General features: G+C 41.1%; 1 long non-coding RNA gene across 1 annotated transcript; it reads left to right on the plus strand.

The window, feature by feature from the left end:
• Nucleotides 1-10,557: 10,557 nt before the first annotated feature.
• LOC123497760 (uncharacterized) lies at nt 10,558-13,338 on the plus strand. The gene is made up of 3 exons (XR_006671491.1): nt 10,558-10,625; nt 11,331-11,609; nt 12,083-13,338. It is a non-coding gene; the product is annotated as an uncharacterized lncRNA (long non-coding RNA).
• Nucleotides 13,339-16,032: the final 2,694 nt, after the last annotated feature.

Below are 16,032 nucleotides of genomic sequence, written 5' to 3' on the forward strand. Positions count from 1 at the left end.
AACCTAAAAACTCAAAACTACACCTAAACCTAGCACTAACCTAAAACGAAAAACGAAAAACTACACCTAATTAAACCTAGCACTAACCTAAAACAAATCAAGAAAATAGAGAACAAAAAAAAGGAAAAAAAATAGAAAAAAAATTACCTCTTGCTCCGGCGGGGTCGGCCGGTTGGGCGGGCCGGTGCAGGGGCCGCGGGGAGGAGGACGGCAGCGGGGCGGGGTGGCGCAGGGACCTCGGGGAGGGGTCCGGCACCGGGGCGGCGGGGTGACGGCGCGGCGGGGCGGGGATGGCCGGCGGCGGCGACAGAGGAGAGAGGCGGGCGCACGGGAGGGAGAGAGAGAAAGAGAGAGGGGGGAGACGGCTAGGCCCGTTAAGTGGGCCTTCTTTGTCGTCTGTTAGCAGACGACAACGAGGGCCACCGTTAGGGCTGGCCCACGTCTCCTCTTTGCCGTACGCAAGCAGACGGCAAAGGACTAACATTGCCGTCCGCCAGCAGACGGCAAAGTAATCACCTCTTTTGCCGTCCGCTAGCGGACGGCAAAGAATCTGACCTAGCCACAGCCGTGCCCTGTGGGGCCCACCTGGCTCTTTCCCGTCTTCCTTCTAGCTCTTTGCCGTCAGCTAGCCAACGGCAAAGAAGCAACTGACGGCAAATAGCATTTTTGTCATCTGCACTTCCTTTGCCGTCCGCGTTGTGAATGCGGACACTTTGCCGTCAGCTGGCAGACGGCAAAGACATGGCAGACGGCAAAATGCCAGATTCCAGTAGTGATGGTGCTACTTTGAAGCACAAGTATGGTAAAAGGATAGTAACATTGTCCCTTCTCTCTTTTTCTCTCATTTTTTTTATTTGGGCCTTTTCTCTTTTTTTTATGGCCACCTTTTTTTTCTCTTTTTTTCGTCCGGAGTCTCATCCCGACTTGTGGGGGAATCATAGTCTCCATCATCCTTTCCTCACTTGGGACAATGCTCTAATAATGATGATCATCACACTTTTATTTACTTACAACTCAAGTATTACAACTCAATACTTAGAACAAAATATGACTCTGTGTGAATGCCTCCGGCAGAGTACCGGGATATGCAATGAATCAAGAGTGACATGTATGAAAGAATTATGAAGGTGGCTTTGCCACAAATACGATGTCAACTACATGATCATGCAAAGCAATATGACAAGGATGGAGCGTGTCATAGTAAACGGAACAGTGGTAAGTTGCATGGCAATATATCTCGGAATGGCTATGGAAATGCCATGATAGTTAGGTATGGTGGCTGTTTTGAGGAAGGTATATGGTGGGTGTATGATACCGACGAAAGGTGCGCGGTATTAGAGAGGCTAGCAATGGTGGAAGGATGAGAGTGCGTATAATCCATGGGCTCAACATTAGTCATAAAGAACTCACATACTTATTGCAAAAATCTATTAGTTATCGAAACGAAGTACTACGCGCATGCTCCTAGGAGGATAGATTGGTAGGAAAAGACCATCGCTCGTCCCCGACCGCCACTCATAAGGAAGACAATCAATAAATAAATCATGCTCCGACTTCATCACATAACGGTTCACCATACATGCATGCTACGGGAATCACAAACTTTAACACAAGTATTTCTCAAATTCACAACTACTCAACTAGCATGACTCTAATATCACCATCTTCATATCTCAAAACAATTATCAAGTATCAAACTTCTCATAATATTCAATGCACTCTATAAGAAAGTTTTTACTAATTTTGGATGCCTATCATATTAGGACTAATTTCTCAATTTAAGCAAATTACCATGCTGTTTTGTAGGACTCTCAAAATAATATAAGTGAAGCATGAGAGATCCATAATTTCTATAAAATAAAACCACTGCCGTGCTATAAAAGATATAAGTGAAGCACTAGAGCAAAAACTATATAGCTCAAAAGATATAAGTGAAGCACATAGAATATTCTAATAAATTCCGAATCATGTGTGTCTCTCTAAAAAGGTGTGTACAGCAAGGATGATTGTGGTAAACTAAAAACAGAGACTCAAATCATACCAGACGCTCCAAGCAAAACACATATCATGTGGTGAATAAAAATATAGCTCCAAGTAAAGTTACCGATGGGCGAAGACGAAAGAGGGGATGCCTTCCGGGGCATCCCCAAGCTTTGGCTTTTTTGTGTCCTTAGATTTACATTGGGTTTCCTTGGGCATCCCCAAGCTTAGGCTCTTGCCATTCCACGTTCCATAATCCATCAAATCCTTACCCAAAACTTGAAAACTTCACAACACAAAACTTAACAGAAAATCTCATGAGCTCCGTTAGCGAAAGAAAACAAAACACCACTTCAAGGTACTGTAATTAACTCATTCTTTATTTATATTGGTGTTAAACCTACTATATTCAATCTTCTCTATGGTTTATAAGCTCTTTTACTAGCCATAGATTCATCAAAGTAAGCAAACAACACGCGAAAAACAGAATCTGTCAGAAACAGAACAGTCTGTAGTAATCTGTAACTAACGCAAACTTCTGGAACTAAGAAAAATCTACCAAAATAGGTCGACCTAGATAAACAATTTATTGATCTACTTCAATTGGAAATAGTATTTCATCACGTTCTGGTGATTTTTAACAATTGTTTTCGTGAACAGAAAGTTTCTGGAATTTCAGCAAGATCAAATAACTATCATCCAAGAAGATCCTATAGGTTTCACTTGGCACAAACACTAATTAAAAAATAAAAAAAAGTCTAACCAGAGGATAGATGGAAGATTTATTCCTAAACAGGAGCAAAAAGCAAAAAACTAAAAATAAAATTGGGTTGCCTCCCAACAAGCGCTATCGTTTAACGCCCTTAGCTAGGCATAAAAAATAAGGATAGATCTAGGTATTGCCATCTTTAGTAGGCAATAATTCAATTAAACACCTATAACCCCTAGGAGTTTCTTCCTTTTTATTAATTATCAAACTTCTAGGCACGAAATCGAAAAAATCATTTGTAGCAAACGGTTCCTTAATGATAGCAAAAAGATTGGGATGAACACTTATTGATTTGAGATCCGTAGTTTCCTTACTAGAAGATTCACCCTTATTTTTAGGAACATACATAAGCTTGGAAATTTCAGTAGGAGGATTTGGAGTATTCTTTACGCAAGAAAAACGGTCCCCAAGTTGGTAATGATACCCTCAAGTTTATCGATTCTAGTGGAATCCTGATCTATTCTTTCGTTAACTATGGGTTCCTTTTCTTTAAAAAAATTCAAAGTGACTCCTACCTTAGATCCATATTGGGTAATTTGGTTGTGGATCTTTTTATCCAAATTCTCAATTAACTCTACGGTAGCAAATTTATTTTCAATAATTTCAAGCCTTTGCATCACATGCTCCAAAGTTAACATAGTTCCATTAACCAAAAGAGGTGGAGAGCCAAAAAAATTGTCATAGCATTGTAAGAATCAAAAGTATGGCTACCCAGAAATTTCCTCCAGTAATGGTATCAAGAATATATCTATTCCAAGGCGTGACGCCTACATAAAAGTTGCGAAGAAGAATAGAAGTAGATTGCTTTCTAGCAGATTTATTTTGAGCGTTGCAAATTCTATACCAAGCATCTTTTAAATTTTCTCCCTCCCTTTGTTTAAAATTGATAACTTCATTCTCGGGAGACAAAGGAGTAGATAAAGGACTAGCCATGATGACAGAGCAAGCGGGAAAAAAGCGAACAGAAAAAAGGGCAAATAAAACGACAAGGGTGAAGTGGGGGAGAGGAAAATGAGAGGCAAATGGAAAATAATGTAATGCGAGGGATAAGAGTTTGTGATGGGTACTTGGTATGTCTTGACTTGTGCGTAGACTCCCCGGCAACGGCACCAGAAATCCTTCTTGCAACCTCTTGAGCACTGCGTTGGTTTTCCCTTGAAGAGGAAAGGGTGATGCAGTAAAGTAGCGTAAGTATTTCCCCTCAGTTTTTGAGAACCAAGGTATCAATCCAATAGGAGGCCACACTCAAGTCCCACGCACCTACACAAACAAATAAGAACCTCGCAACCAACGCGATAAAGGGGTTGTCAATCCCTTCACGGTCACTTACGAGAGTGAGATCTGATAGAGATGATAAGATAATATTTTTGGTATTTTTATGATAAAGACTAAAAGTAAAGAAAGCAAAATAAACGGCAATAGAAATAGCTTGTTGACGGGAGATTAATATGATGGAAGATAGACCCGAGGGCCATAGGGTTTCACTAGTGGCTTCTGTCAAGATAGCATAAGTATTACGGTGGGTAAACGAATTACGGTCGAGCAATTGATAGAATTGAGCATAGTTATGAGAATATCTAGGTATGATCATGTATATAGGCATCACGTCCGTGACAAGTAGACCGACTCCTGCCTACATCTACTACTATTACTCCACACATCGACCGCTATCCAGCATGCATCTAGAGTATTAAGTTCATAAGAACGGAGTAACGCTTTAAGCAAGATGACATGATGTAGAGGGATAAACTCATGCAATATGATATAAACCCCATCTTTTTATCCTCGATGGCAACAATACAATACGTGTCATTTCCCCTACTGTCACTGGTATCGAGCACCGCAAGATTGAACCCAAAGCTAAGCACTTCTCCAATTGCAAGAAAGATCAATCTAGTAGGCCAAACCAAACTGATAATTCGAAGAGACTTGCAAAGATAACCAATCATACATAAAAGAATTCAGAGAAGATTCAAATATTGTTCATAGATAATCTTGATCATAAACCCACAATGCATCGGATCTCGACAAACACACCAGAAAAGAAGATTACATCGAATAGATCTCCAAGAGAATCGAGGAAAACTTTGTATTGAGATCCAAAGAGAGAGAAGAAGACATCTAGCTAATAACTATGGACGCGAAGGTCTGAGGTAAACTACTCACACATCATCAGAGAGGCTATGGTGTTGATCTAGAAGCCCTCCGTGATTAATGCCCCATCCGGCAGGACGCCGGAAAAGTGCCCAAGATGGGATCTCACTGGTACAGAAGGTTGCGGCGGTGGAATTAGGTTTTCGTGGTGCTCTTCGATGGTTTGGGGGTACGTAGGTATATATAGGAGGAAGAAGTAGGTCGGTGGAGCCACGAGGGGCCCACGAGAGTAGAGGGCGCGCCCCTGCCTCGTGGCCTCCTCGGTGATTTCTTGACGTCCACTCCAAGTCCTCTGGATCACGTTTGTACCGAAAGTCACGTTCCCAAGGTTTCATTGCGTTTGGACTCCGTTTGATATTCTTTTTCTGCAAAACAAAGAAATAGGCAAAAAAAACAACAATTTGGGCTGGGCCTCCGGTTAATAGGTTAATCCCAAAAATAATATAAAAGTGTATAATAAAGCCCATTAAACATCCAAAATAGAATATATAATAGCATGGAACAATCAAAAATTATAGATACGTTGGAGACGTAACAACGGTGCATACCCAGGGAGAACACTTTTACCTTGAAATTTAGTGAAGGGGTCATCTTATAATGCTACCGCCGTACTAAGAAAAATAAGATGCATAAAAAGATAAACATGACATGCAATCAAAATATGTGACATGATATGGCCATCATCATCTCGTGCTTTTGATCTCGATCTCCAAAGCATCGTCATGATCTCCATCGTCACCGGCTCGACACCTTGATCTCTGTCATTGCGTCATGGTCGTCTTGCCAACTGTTGCTTCTACAAATATCGCTAACGCATAGTGATAAAGTAAAGCAATTACATGACGTTTGCATTTCATAAAATAAAGAGACAACCATAATGCTCCTGCCAGTTGCCTATAAATTTACAAAACATGATCTTAATCGAGCAAGATGTCGAGGTAGTAGATGAGTTCCGTCAGCACGACGGCGTGGTGACACACTACAAGAAATATGTCAACTAGTGACCTTCTGTCAGTCACCCTGGAATAATTGGTCATAGATCTATGACCATTTCAGACCAATTGGTCAAAAGCTGTTCGGGGGGCTCCAAACCCTAAACTATAAGGACCATTTTGGTCAGAAAGGTCGTAATTTCCTTACACGAAATGGTCATAAAGCAGATAGCACTAGTCCGCTGCCTTATTTCTAGCTGATCATGACCAATACAGATGGTCATAACCTTGTAAATTGTGGTGGGTTGCTATGACTAGGCGCCACCTCATCAGTTTTGCCTATGTGTCGTGTCCATGTGGCAGTTTTTGCCCTAGGTTGTGAAGCAACCTATATTTCTGTCATTCCCAAAATTCCCAAAAAAATCTCATAAATTCTCTGGGTCATATCTTTGTCATATATGTAAAAAACCTTCCTTGCCTAGTTCAAAAATAATTCAAAAATATTCATTTTCCTATTCTATTCAAAAAAACACTTTGTGAAGGAAGAACCACTTTGGCATGTCCAAATGGTATGCATTTTCTACAGTGCTTTCCTATGCCCAAATAACCATCCTCCACCAAATGCCAGATCAATCCATTCATTTTTGAGCCCAGCTTCAACATTCATATTTATGTCCAGTGTGGTACTTTGCAAAGCAAGTACCACCTAGGCTCCTCCTTTTGAGCTGAAAATTTGTGAAGAAGGTCTTCTTAGTACCTGATCATCCTACCCCAAAACTCACGCCCATTAGCCATGTGCATTTCCCGTACGGCTAATCAAACACTTGGCTGCTTATTCATGTTTGAGCATCGATCGGTCTCCTCGTGAGAATCTTATGTTGTGATTTTCTTCCTAGCACCTACCTGGGGAGAGCCCAATCCACTAGACATGCCTAGGCCGCCCAGAAGACATGGCAACGCCATGGTCACGCGGTGACCACGCGGCGGGCATGTGAGTTTACGCGCTCTAGAGTTGGGGCCCTCGGCCACCGTCCAAACCTCGACATATCGCGACCAAACCATGTATTTATGATTAAATAGGTACTTATGTAACTAGAAATGATTTTTGGAAAAAATAAATAGCAAACTATGAGGCAGCTGCAGTTCAAATTTGACCCGCTTCCTCCTGAATCGGCGGGAATTTGTCTTCTTCACCAGAGGTGGATCAAAACTTTTGACACCCAACCATTTTGTCAATTGTGCATTAAATATGGCCTAGTATTTTAGAAAATTGATTTGGTCCAATTTTGCAACAGATATATGGTAGGTCCTTCATAAAAAAACTCATTTCAAGCACTCGGAAAATGGAAAATGAATTTTCCGTGCAAAGAAAATGAAAACTCCCTTAGGCAACATTGTTTGGAATTCCAGGTGCACCCTTGTGCACAATATGAGATCATTTGAACAAACTATGCCATGAATGTGGCCATAAGATTGATCGTTTGGCTTGATAGCCATGAATCTTCACGCATGATAGCTCATTTTTTAGAACACTTCTTTAAAATAATTTATGTATTACAAGTTTATTATTTTTCGTAGAAACATGGTCACATATAATGACACAATGCGAAGGTTTTCCAATTTTTTGATTTTTTTTTGAATTTTTTATGCCGGTTTCAAAATGCGGTCAAAACGGCGGGCTTGACCATTCCTAGCTAGTGGTTGAATCTTGGAAAAAATTTGATGTTTCTCTGATTAAATAGATACTTATGTACCTAGAAATGATTTTTGGAAAAAATAAAGACGAAACTATCAGGCAGCTGGAGTTAAAATTTGACCCGCTTCCTACTGAATCGGCGGGAATTTGTCTTTTTCACCAGAGGTGGATCAAAACTTTGGACACCCAACCATTTTGTCAATTGTGAATCAAATATGGCCTAGTATTTTATAAAATTGATTTGGTCCAATTTTGCAACAAATATATGGTAGGTCCTTCACAAAAAAACCTCATTTCGGCACTCGAAAAATGGAAAATGAATTTTTCGTCCAAAGAAAATGAAAACTCCCTTAGGCAACATTGTGTGGAATTCCAAGATGCACCATTGTGCACAATATGAGATCATTTGAACAAACTATGCCATGAATGTGGCCATAAGATTGATCATTTGGCTTGAAAGCCATGAATCTTCACACTTGATAGCTCGTTTCTGAGAACACTTTTTAAAAATAATTGCCGTATTACAAGTTTATAATTTTTCCTGATAACTTTGTCACATATAATGACACAATGCGAAGGTTTTCCAATTTTTTGATTTTATTTTTGAATTTTGTATGTCCGTTTCAAAATGCGGTCAAAATGGCGGGAATGGCCGTTCCTAGCTAGTGGTTGAATCTTGGAATTTTTTTGGTATTTCTCTGATTAAATAGATACTTATGTACCTAGAAATGATTTTTGGAAAAAATACAGAGCAAACTATAAGGCAGCTGCAGTTCAAATTTGACCCGTTTCCAACTGAATCGACGGAAATTTGTCGTTTTCACCAGAGGTGGATAAAAACTTTTAACACCTAACCATTTGGTCAATTGTGCATTAAATATGTCCTAGTATTTTAGAAAATTGATTTGGCACAATTTTGCAACAAATATATTATGGGTCCTTCACAAAAAAACTCATTTTGGGCACTCGAAAAATGGAAAATGAATTTTTCATCCAAAGAAAATGAAAACTCCCTTAGGCAACATTGTGTGCCATTCCAAGATGCACCATTGTGCACAATATGAGATCATTTAAACAAACTATGCCATGAATGTGGCCATAAGATTGATCATTTGGCTTGAAAGCCATGAATCTTCACACTTGATAGCTCGTTTCTGAGAACACTTTTTAAAAATAATTGCCGTATTACAAGTTTATAATTTTTCCTGATAACTTTGTCACATATAATGACACAATGCGTAGGTTTTCCAATTTAAAATGCGGTCAAAACGGCGGGAATGACTGTTCCTAGCTAGTGGTTGAATCTTGGAATTTTTTTGGTGTTTCTGTGATTAAATAAATACTTATGTACCTAGAAATGATTTTTGGAAAAAATAAAGACTAAACTATAAGGCAGCTGCAGTTCAAATTTGACCCGTTTCCAACTGAATCGGCGGAAATTTGTCTTTTTCACCAGAGGTGGATAAAAACTATTAACACCTAACCATTTGGTCAATTGTGCATTAAATATGTCCTAGTATTTTAGAAAATTGATTTGGTACAATTTTGCAACAAATATATTATAGGTCCTTCATAAAAAAACTTATTTTGGGCACTCGAAAAATGGAAAATTGATTTTTCGTGCAAAGGAAATAAAAACTCCCTTTGTCAATATTGTTTTCAAATCCACGATGTAAACTTGTGCAAAATATGATATCATTTGAACAAATATTTGATAGGACTTTCACAAAAAACTCATTTCGAGCACTGAAAAATGGAATGAATTTTTTTATCTTGAATCGATCATGACCAATTTATATGGTCATAAGGTCACCAAATGGTTTGCTGCGTTCTGATTGGACCATGAGCATATCACGCGGATCACGCATCAACCACCGCCGGATGCTTCCGGATCCAACGACCCAAACCCACCCGAGCCGAAACCCTAGCTCAGTCCTCATGGACATTTCCCACCCACCCCCCGCCTCCATTCTTTCTCTCCCTCCCTCCCCTGCCTCCACCAGCGAGCCCCTCTACTCTCCCTTGCTCTGATCTGGTGGAGTCGCCGCCCCCAACCTCTCTCTCCGACTTTGATCCGCCGCCGCCTCCAACCGCTCCCACCCCACTCCTCTTCCCCTCCTCCTCGGGCAGCCCAGTCGTCGTCGCAACCAAGGACCAGAGACGCGGGCGGGGAGCCCGAGGCGGAGGAGCAGCAGCGGCGGCGGCGGCGGCGAGTCAGGGCAAGGCCAGCAGCGATGGTGTTCGTCGCCTTCGTCGGGAGGGTGCTCTTCGCCTTCGTCTTCCTCCTCTCCGCCTACCAAGAGTACGTGTGCACGCACCCCCACTCTTCCCCCTCTCGCCCCGCCAGATCTCACTCCTGCCGCCTCCCGGGGATGCTCGCGTGGGCCTCCGGCGGAGCTAGGCCCCGCAACCCTGTTAGTCGGTGCCTGCGCTTGGGAGAATCGAGGGCTGGCTCGCGCCGACGCGGCGCCGTGGCGAGATCCGGCAGGGCGCCACGTTGCTGGATCCCTCCCGGCGCGGCAGATCTGGCCAGCCGTGGTAAATCGTAGAGGCACAGAGGCGCACGGGGAGCACGCTGATGCAAATCATACATACACCTTACATATTTTTCCTGTTGCGTCGAGTGTTGACACATCAGTGGCAGGTTCACATCAGTGCCAACTAGTGCATCCATTTGTGTAGGTCGCTTTCTGTGAATTGTCTTGGCCCTGTAGTGGGTTTGGTGATGCTTACCAGTTGCTCATGCGCATAGTTGGACTCTCTTTCCTCCACATGCCTGTGATGGAAAAGTATTACCGGGGCATGTGGATCAGAATATTAGTTTAATCTGACAGCCCCTGTACTGTTTTAACCGAACGTAGACTAATCCCTGCACAGGTTTGCTAATAGAGTAGTAGGTTATTGGAGGAGACAGGCCCTGGTAGCTTTCAGTGGCACCGGCTGTTGACTGCTCTCCTGTCTACACGTTAATGGCCGGCCCTTTCGGTTCACATATATACACACGCACAAGAGAAGGCAAAGGCAAAGCACCAACCCCTCAAGAGACACATCCTTGCCTGCCTCTTGCGTTCTCTTCTCCGTAGCTGGCAGATAAGTAAGCTCGATTATGTGCTAGTCACTTCCTTCTGTCTTCAGTGTTTTCTTGGTGTCGTGATGACAATGTGATCGCCCCTGTGTTGGTTTCCGTGTCAGTTTGGCTAGTGCTCCACCTAGTTTGTCAGTTAGATTTTGAATTCAGTCGCTATGCAATGGCAGATCTACTGCCTGTGCTCAATTCGGTCGTATAAATCAAATATGATTACTGCTGGCTGTGGAGGGGCTTTTTTCTGGAGCAATCAGTCAGTCGGAGGGGCTTTTTTCTGCTGCTTGTTTTTTGCTTCAGTTGGGTACATGAATCTCTGGTTATAAGGATTTCAGAGCCAGGACTTGTTCTGAATCTCTGGTTGTTTCATGATGCTAGTCCGCACTTGCAGTATATACTCCTAAGGTTATGCATGCCTGATCAGTACCTGTGTGAGATGTTGATTCATGTATCCGTGTTTGGTGCGACATTCATGCACCTCGTCGTGTGTAATTATTCAGTGTGTACAAGACCTACGGTATACACTTACCAGTACTGTCTACTGTGATTGAGTAATTATTGATGGTGCTCCGACTGCGTATTATTTACCCATTTGCATCTTCTTAATCTAGCATCAAAGGCCCCCCAAAAAACAAATAATCCTTTAAATCCTTATTTGTTCTATATGTATGTACTGTTGGCTGACAGACTTACGTGTTCTTTTTTGTGGATTAACAGAGGAGGAAGCAAACTTGCTGAAGCAAACCTGCCCGGCAAGAAGGGACCCCTCAAGGTAACCCCAGCGTCTTCCAGTTTGCGATTTGCTCACCAACAATACTGATCGATCGATAGGTAGATGCTGACCCTCTCTTTTTGTGATGTGTGGCTATTGCAGCTGGACGAATGGGTGTTGTGCCGGCTGTACAACAAGAAGAACAGCTGGGAGAAGGTCAAGGTGGAGAAGGACATGGCTGTGGAGGCATGGCCTGGACGCTCATCAACCTCGGCCACTTCTTGGTACCCGCCTCTCCCCCTCCCCTCCCTCCCTTGCTTACACATCCTCTACTCCCATGGATCTGAAGGCTTGCGGTTTGTGTTTGTTTACCTCGATTGCTTGCTTCGTGTAGTCAGGAATTGGGTAGATCGTTCGCATCTGCCCACCCTTCGCCTCCCCTAGCTACAAATTGCTATGACACATTCGCCAATCCTGCCAACTAATAAAGTGTATTCTAATTTGATGGTTTACTGTTTCATAATAGCCAAATAAATAGCCTGCATTTAATCATTCTTTTGCTACTTTAAATATAATAATGTAGTGGCAAAATTCATGAAAACAATATGCTAGTAAATACTGCAGTTCTAGTTGGCCCAACCTCAATTCTGGAAGTACAAATTATTGCTATTTTTCTCATAAGATTATAGCATGAAACATACTATCTAGAAATTATTTCTCTATTGTCATTGCTTTCCTAATTGAATCTTCATTTCAGATTACATACCACTTCTTCCACTGGAAGAAGGGAACTCCATTCGCTGATGATCAGGGGGTGTATAATAGATTGACTTGGTGGGAGCAAATGGACAACGGCAAGCAGCTTACTCGCAACAGAAAATTTCTTGTTGTGGTTCCTGTAGTCCTGTATGTTTTATTTTGTTTCAATTTTATTAATACTGCTTTTGGGAGCTTACTTGGCAAGGAACAACATGGCAGGATGTATGCACAAAGATTGATTCTGGCTAGTCAGAAATACTACACTTATTCATTAATTATGCAAAGAACACTTGTTAGTAACATCGTCTAACTTGCATATTCACGCCATTATACATGTGTAAGGATTGGGCATTGCTCTATTGCTCTATTCACGCCATTATACATGTGTAAAAATTGTTCAATTAACTTCATTATCTTTAATAATTGATTATTCACTTCCGGTTAGTAGTAACTTAAACTTGGCAGCAAACTGGTTAAATACTTGGCTGTGATCACGTTTGTGGTTGGTGTGCGAGCAAGCAAAATCAGAAATGATCCCAACTAATCATATTATTTTTGCGTTTGCTAGAATTGTCCATGGACATTTAATCTGTTTTGTGTATAGTAGGTAAAATAGCAGAGTACAGTAATTACCATTTTGTCTGCTGACATACACTTCCAAAGACCTTTTAGCGCAGAGTTCATATAGTTACACAATGCTTTTTAGCTTACATATCATACAGCTATGCAGTGCTCCCTACACTGTCTGTTTACTATATATATCATTCATGTATTCTTGGATAGTACTGACTACATACCAGGGCAATTAACCACAATTTGCCATAATTTGCAGCGGCCGTGCTCCACCAGCTGTTTTGTGGTTCTTGCAATCAGGGGAGTTCCTCGCAAGACAGGGCCCTCCCTCTTATGCTTCTTCTACTACCTACAGTTGCTGTTGTTGCTGATTGGTCTATGCACGGTGGGTAATCCATCAATGTTTATTTGCTACTGCTGTAGTAGCTGGTATGCTTGATGCGTGTATCTCTGTCTCCTTACTGTTTTGCTAGAACCATAAATCCCGATGCATGATGATTATAGTCTGGTTTGCTAGATCTGTTCTATTGGTGCTTAAAATTTGACATGCCTGGATTCTGAATGAACTTGTTCTTACAGTTCTTTTCATTTCTATGATCAATTTAGTTAGAGTTGCACATGTCAGCATACTATATACCAGAAAAATCTTAGCTAGTGAGAACATTTCACTCCATGAACATGTACTGGTTAGTGTTAGTCATACTATTTATCTACATGGCATTTGCTATCAATTCTTGCTTATAAGTTATTGGATTCCTCATTGGCTATTGTTTGATGTTCTGTACACATTCTTATTCTTATATTTTCATTCTTATTCTTTGCACAGGTGAAGTGCGAATCAAAGTCCGAAGCTGTGAAGCATATCAACAAGTAGTAGCATATTATGTGTTGTAATTGTAGGCAGTAGTAGGCATATCTGGCTTGTATATTGTAATGATTGTAATAGACTAATGTAGTGTTGTTTTGGATGAATTTCGATTGCTCTCTGGTCTGATAATTATTGTGTATGTGGTTTGAATACCTGTGAAATGGAAACCTGACAATGGAGTCCAAGATATAATGGTTGTTTGGCAAAGTTCAAAATTTTTGATGTGTGGGACCAATTTTGGGATAAGCATGACAAGTGGGACAAATCTGTGGTGGGACCAGCTGCAAAATAAAATGGTTGAAAATAGAAAATCAATAGACCGGCAAAAAGGCCATGCCCTAGAAAATAAAAGGCCAAATTGTTGGTCCAGGCCCATGTAGCTAGGGAAAATTAACAGAAAAATATATATTAAAAAGGCTGAGTTAATGGGCTCGGCCTATCTAAAGCACCGAAAATGGACCGGGCTGATTCTAAGTATCGACCTTTTCAATTGGTCGTAATTTTGCCACGTCAGATTACCATGCCGGATCCGACGTGGCCTGGGCAGACAGCCAGTGACCAAAACAAAATGTCATGGGTTCAACGACCTTCTGTTTTGGTCGTAAACGTCTACGATCTTCTCATAGAGAAGGTCGTTAATTTCATTTTACGACCGCCAGCTTCTGACCTTCTGTTTTTGGTCACAAAAAGGTCGCAAATGAAAACAATGACCTTTCAGTGACCAATAGTCAAGGTCACAAGTTGACATATTTCTTGTAGTGACAGTGATGGTGAAGTGATCCTCGCAGGGTTTCGCCTAAGCACTACGAAAATATGACCGAGGGTGTAAATGGTGGAGGGACGCGCCGCACACGGCTAGGCCAACTCAACAAACACCTTCGGAGATACCTGTAGAGCATCTTTATAATCACTCAGTCACGTTGTAACGTTTGATAGCACAGAAGGTATTCCTTCATATCCCAGAGTTGCATAATCTCATAGTCGAAGGAACATATATTTGACATGAAGAAAGCCATAGGAATAAACTGAACGATCGTTATGCTAAGCTAACAGACAGGTCTTGTCCATCACATCATTCTCCTAATGATGTGATCCTGTTATCAAATGACAACACATGTCCATGGTTAGGAAACCTTAACCATCTTTGATCAACGAGCTAGTCTAGTAGAGGCTCACTAGGGACACAGTATTTGTTTATGTATTCACCCATGTATTTAAGTTTCCGATCAATACAATTCTAGCATGAATAAGAAACCTTTATCATGAATAAGGAAATATAAAATAACAACTTTATTATTGCCTCTAGGGCATATTTCCTTCACTGCTATCATCAGTACACCTTGCCCAATCTGCATCAGAATATGCACTCACCAACATGGATGTTTACTTAGCAATCTTAATTCCTAGTCCCATTGTAAACTTAGGGTACCTCACAATTCTTTTAACCGTTATCCAGTGAACTGTACTAGGACCATGCAAATACTATCATACTTTATTAATAGAATATGATATATATAGGATGAGCTAAAGTCAAGTACTGTAATGCACCTACAACACTTCTGTAATTTGTTGCATCCTCTGGACCAAGTGCATCTCCTCCCTCAACTAAGAGTTTTTCTGAAGTTGAGAGTGGTGTACTTACAGGCTTACAATGTTCCAGCCCCATCATTTTGATGATATCAGTAGTATTTTTTTCATGTGTCAAAAGTATTCCATCATCACCTTTTTTTACTTCAATGCGAAGAAAATAGTGAAGGTTGCCCAAGTCCTTCAATGCAAAGTCCATATGAAGATCCTGAAGCAGACATATAATAGCATGTGGACTGGAACTAGCAACAATTATACCATCAACATAAACAACTTGTTATGGTGCCTCTGTTACAGAAGAATAGTGAGGTATCCGCCTTTGATGGAGCAAAACCAAGTTGTTGTAACTTTGTGCTCAACCTTGGGTACCAGGCTCTAGGGGCCTGTTTTAACCCATACAAAGCTTTATCTAATTTGCAAAAATAATGTGGTGTGCTTTTGTTTTCATACCCTGGTGGTTCTGCATGAAAACTTCTTCCTAAAGAACACCATGAAGAAACATGCTCTGAACATCTAGCTGTCGTAGACCCCAACCTCTAGAAATAGCAATAGATAGTACAAGTCTGACAATAGCTGTTTTAACAACAGGACCAGAAGTATCCTCATAATCAATTCCAAATCTTTGCTTGAATCCTTTTGCAACTAACCTAGCCTTCTATCTATCCATGCTTCCATCTGCCTTTCTTTTAATTTTATAGACCAACTTGCAATCAATCACATTTTTTCCTTTTCCCGGCGGAACTAGATGCCAAGTTTTTTCATAAGAGCTTGATATTCACTATCCATAGCTTCTTTCCATTCTTTGTGTGCAAGTGCATCACATAAATTACTTGGTTCACCGGTACTAGTAAGAAAAGCATGTTCGCGACTACCATATCTTATTGTACCATCATTGTATTCTTTAGGCTTGAATATACGGA

The sequence above is a fragment of the Aegilops tauschii genome, chromosome 3 (genome assembly GCF_002575655.3).
Source record: "Aegilops tauschii subsp. strangulata cultivar AL8/78 chromosome 3, Aet v6.0, whole genome shotgun sequence".
Lineage (NCBI taxonomy): Eukaryota > Viridiplantae > Streptophyta > Magnoliopsida > Poales > Poaceae > Aegilops > Aegilops tauschii.